We start from the raw sequence: 4,830 nt of genomic DNA on the forward strand, positions 1-4,830 counted from the left end.
AGATGAAAAATCTAAAATGTGTAGTGAGGGAAAATAGAGAGAGGTATATGTGTTTTGGTATAGATACCAATGGTAACTTAGAAAATTAATTTAGCTACTAAATATAAATAAATCAAACGGTAGTTATTATCAATAAGTACCTCTTACAAGAAGCTACACCAAGTAATTTTTCCAAATGAAAATATAGGTCCATTTAACATCACAAAGTGTCCAAAAGCAAACTTTGAACATTTATCAAACATCGGTCCGCACTAGCTAAGCTGCAACAACAACAACAACAACATACCCATGGGTAGAGTGTATGCAAACCTTACCTCTATCATGACGGGCAGAGAGGTTGTTTCCAATAGACCCTCGAATCAAGTAACACTACCTAAGCAATTGAAGTGAAATTAAAATTGACACATGTAGTTTGTCGAAAAAGAATTGATGATGTGAATCCCAATCTTGATCTTGCAAGATTAAATTGCAAAATATTATTCTCAATTGTGTTTCCTCCAATCACAATAGAAGTCCTTGGATTAACACCACCATCTACAACCCCAAGGCACAAAACATCTTCACTAACTTGCACCATTCAGTTTGCTCCAAAAATCCTACAAAATACATTCTCATTTTGCAAAACAAGATCAATGGATGGCACTACTGGTCCAACTCTTGTACTTCCAATGTTTCTTGAATCTAAACAAGCCCCAAAAGGTGCCACGGGCCATTAACTAGTTCCTTGACAAATATTTGTAAGAGCATTGTATATTGAAGTTTCCAATGTGGTGTAAGGATTGGCTGTGCTAATTTTTGTTCCACCAACACCTTGATTGTTAATTGACAACAAAGTTGTGTCTATTGGGACAACCTTTTGGTTACTCTTGATGGATTTTACTCCAATAAAGTAATCAGCATATTGTGTGCCTGGGGTAAAACCTGTAGTTGTACTTATTGGATTGATAAAAAGTGGAGTGTATGAGAAAACAGGATGAGGCTTCCCTCGAGTACCTCATCCCTCCATTTCATCCAGTGCCACCCTAAATTTTTACACCTGTCCCTTCACTCATTGAATGGACCAAATTCACTTTGTTAACCATAGGAGTATTAACTATGGTTACTTGTTCTTTCTCTTTCCTCCTTAACCATTCTTTTAGGATAAGAAGCGCATTCGTTTTAAAGCTATCCCAAAATTCTACGACACACCTACCTTTCCTAAGGGCCCTATTACCCCCAAACTTATTTAAAACTTAATAATTCACCCCCTAAACGTGCCCACTCTCATATGGGAGAGTGACATACACTTCTCTTTACACGTGTATTTATTTATTTTCTTCTTTTTTTTTTAATTTTTTCAAATTTTTACTGTTAATTTTTTTTTAAAATAAAAATAAAAAATTAAATTTTCATTAAAAAAAATGAGTTTTAAAACCCGTTTTTTTTTAATTTGAAAATTTGATTTTTTTAAACCCATTTAAAAAAAAAAAAAAAAACTAAAAACATGGATTAAAAATTTGAATTTTCTTTTAAAAAAATGATTTTTAAAACCCTTTTTTTTTAAAAAAAATTGAAAATTTGTTTTTTTTTTAAACCCGTTTTTTAAAAAGAAAAAAAAACTGAAAAATGATTTTTTTTTAAATATGGAAAAATGGATTTGCTAAAAATATGGAAAACTTGATTATTTTTTTAAAATGTCTTTAAAAATCTTGATTTTCATGATTTCATTTTCTTAGTACACTTTTATTTTTCAAATAAAATCGGAAAAGTGTTTTCTTGCCAAAATGTGGAAAAAAAAACTAAATTTTTATAAAATTTTGAAAAAATTAATTATTTTCTTAACATGTGGAAAAGTTTTTTTAAAACTAAATGTGGAAGACTAGATTTATTTTCAAATTTTAAGAAAATGCAAATTTTTAAGAAAAAAAAATTAATTTTTCCTTTTTATGTTTCTCACTCTCTCAAAGAAAGTGAAATACACTCTCCCACATCATAGTTTGGGAATTATTCCATTTTAAATAAGTTTAGGGGTAATAATAGGGCTCAAGAAAAGATAAAGTGTGTCGTAGCAATTTTGGGTATAGTACAAGGGGTAACAGTGCCTTATACCTTCTTTTAAAGCAGGGAAGTCTTCTTCCTCCCTAATCTGTCTATGAAAAGACAAGATTCAACACCAAAATTTATATGTGCAGACCAAATTCTGTAAAAGCTAAAATCTCTTAATATTATTGAGGTCCGAAATTGTTACCAATTTACATATCTAAATAGAATCTCAAGAAAAAAGAAATAAATAGAGTAGGATCGAAGATCTCAATTTTCATTACAACAAGGCAAAACGTTAAATTCAAGGGAAAATAGTGAATTTCATAAGAAAGATAAATTATACATCCACCATCTTTTCCTTCGCCCCAGTATCCATACCCCTTCATAGATTTGGGATTTTGCCCTTATAGTTCTAATTTGGATAAGGTCAGAATCCTAAATTTGAAAACCTTGCTGTTATGAAGAAAACCCCAACATTTTGTTAGAATCCGATTGCTGCCTAACCAAACATCTGACTATATGAATCCACTCTTATTGTTTGGATCTCTGAAATTTCATATTTCAATTGCACCACACGGATCTTGTTCTCCTCTCTTTTGAATGATTTAAAGGGAAGATGTGCTATTGCTTAATCGTGCGAGAAATAGAGTAAAAGAAAGTGACTTTCCAGTTTGCAATCTGCACGTTGATATTATTGTATCTTCATCGTTTCTAGACATTATATAGCTCAGCGTATCATTTTTGCTAGGAATGAATGGTATGGAGGAAAGAGAAAAAAATAAATAACCATTGAGAATTTTAGGGCGGCACTGGATGAAATGGAGGTTTGAGGTACGGGAGGGGAGCCTCATCTTTCATTTGAAAATTCCCTATTAGGAAGGAAAGAATAAGCACCATCACCGAAAAGAACAATACCCTTAGCAATGGCGGAAGAGCTCAAACAAAGAGCAAATTTTCTAGGGAAGCTAAACTTATTAGTCATGGCTTCTTTCTTTTTGTGATATTGTGATATACATGTTCGTTAAAATTTAGAAAGCAAATACTTAAAATGAGGAGTTTAATTTTTTACAAGATTATGTTTAATAAATGTAAGTTATTTTATGATAACTGCAATAGGGAGGAAGGCGTAAAGGAACACTATTAAAAAATGCTGGATTTGCGGAGGTTTAATTGTGGGGTTATTATAACCTCCACAAAATTTTATTAATTGTGGAGGTTAATTTAGGCCCTGCTAATATTCATTAGATTTGCGAGCGTTAAAACCTACGCTAGACCGAAAAAAAATGGAGCCCCAAAATATTCAGCTTCTGTAACGACCCGTTTGGTTGTTATAGTTTTCGCCCATTCCCAAGCATTGATTAGCTCACTTTTGACCCAAGGGGACCGTTGACACGCTCCCCGAGGTGTCTAGACCGGATTCGGGCAACTTTGGTGAAAATATAGGCTTGAATTGAAAAAGGGTTGACTCGAGGTTGACTTTTGGGCAAACGGACCTTCTTCGGAATTCTGTCGATTCTAATGTCCAGATGGCCGTTTAGAACATGTATTCATGTTTGGTTTGGTTCTCAATGCATTCAGATGCATTCCGAGACTTTGGATGGGAAATGGTAATTAAGGCATCGGTGGTTGACTTTGTCAACGAGACCTCCGTTGGGAATTTCGAGGCCACAGAAGCATTCATAGCGCGTTTTTATGTGGGACTAAGTATCTGATATGTGAGCAGGTGGTCTCGGGAGTTAGTCGAAAAATCAGATCGAAAAGAAAAACTTAGGCCAAGTTCTGGTATCTGGTGCATCCTTTTTCTCGCTGGGCCAAACCTGGCGTGGGTGGTAGCCCCGCCGTCAAGTGGTCCTTATTTAGGCTTGACATTTGGGGGGCGATCATGGAACCGCCGTAGCGGGTAGCAGGCGATTAAATCCATTAATGTGTCTTAAATGAGTCTTAGACCCTCATTATTTCATATATCGGTATTGGAGCTTAGAGAAACTGTTCTTGGAGATAAATTGAAGAAGTTCTTAGAGGTAAAACCTTGCCCAATCCTTTACTTTTCCTTAATCACAAACATCTTAGATTTTCCCCTTCCCTTTTCAATCCTTTAGAGATGGAATTTAGAGGAGGGTTTTGGGAGACTTTTCCTTAGGATTATCTGTGATAAATTGATGATGTTAATGCTAAAATTTGGTGAATCTAAGCTTATTGATCACATATTTTCCACTTTTAACGTTGAATTTTGGACTTGGAAACTTAGGGTTCATACCCAATTTGGGGGTTTTTACTTGAAATCAGATTTGGGACAATTATTGAGTTAAATCAACAATTAGTGGTTGGGTTATGATCACCTAGTACTTAATTTGGTATTTTGCCCGCGAATTTCCCGTTTTGCCCTTGTGGGCCCGTTTTCCCAATTTCTAGGGTTAAAATGGACCTAGTTGATATCATAGCAATCTTAGTATCATTCTTCATGATTTCTAAAATAGAATTCGATTATGCTTAGAATATTTTTGTTCTGAGCTTCAGAGGAAGGGAAAAGCAAAAAAGTGACTTGTTGGTGTTGCGGTTCGGCAGTCCAGGTAGGTTATGGTTTGTCTTTGGTAAGACTTCATATAGTGAATCACATATTTAGATTATGATGTCGGAGACAGCATGTGAACCTTTGGGTATGAAGTTGGGATGGATACTGCCTTAGGTTGGGCCTTGATGTGTGTTGGGACTAGCCACCCCGTTATGTGTACTTGGTTGTTTAAATGTGTTGGTTTGATGCCATATGTAGTTGGTAAATACCGAGTTCTGTTTGTTGTCCTGATTTGG

General features: G+C 34.7%; 1 pseudogene; it reads right to left on the reverse strand.

Moving 5' to 3' along the window:
• Positions 1–372: 372 nt before the first annotated feature.
• LOC132061926 (probable aspartic proteinase GIP2) lies at positions 373–3,004 on the reverse strand (annotated as a pseudogene).
• Positions 3,005–4,830: the final 1,826 nt, after the last annotated feature.

The sequence above is a fragment of the Lycium ferocissimum genome, chromosome 7, assembly GCF_029784015.1.
Source record: "Lycium ferocissimum isolate CSIRO_LF1 chromosome 7, AGI_CSIRO_Lferr_CH_V1, whole genome shotgun sequence".
Lineage (NCBI taxonomy): Eukaryota > Viridiplantae > Streptophyta > Magnoliopsida > Solanales > Solanaceae > Lycium > Lycium ferocissimum.